This window comes from Penaeus monodon, chromosome 25 (genome assembly GCF_015228065.2).
Source record: "Penaeus monodon isolate SGIC_2016 chromosome 25, NSTDA_Pmon_1, whole genome shotgun sequence".
NCBI lineage: Eukaryota > Metazoa > Arthropoda > Malacostraca > Decapoda > Penaeidae > Penaeus > Penaeus monodon.
In genome coordinates, this window is record NC_051410.1 from 40,985,858 (window position 1) to 40,986,073 (window position 216).

Here is a 216-nt window from a genome sequence, read left to right on the forward strand (position 1 = left end):
TTCACCTGAGCCCTCCGCGAGCTCGCACATCTCCCCTAAGCATGAAGCCATAACAGGCAGGCAGAGCGCCAGCAGGCCATTCCGCCTTCGCAACGCGCCCGGGAATTCCTTCTGCCGCGCCATCATCACCTGGCCGCGGCGGAGATTCGCGCTGGTAACGCTTTCTTGGGGTCCCAATCCATTACGGGTTGGTAACGATGTCGGCGCTTTGTGGTG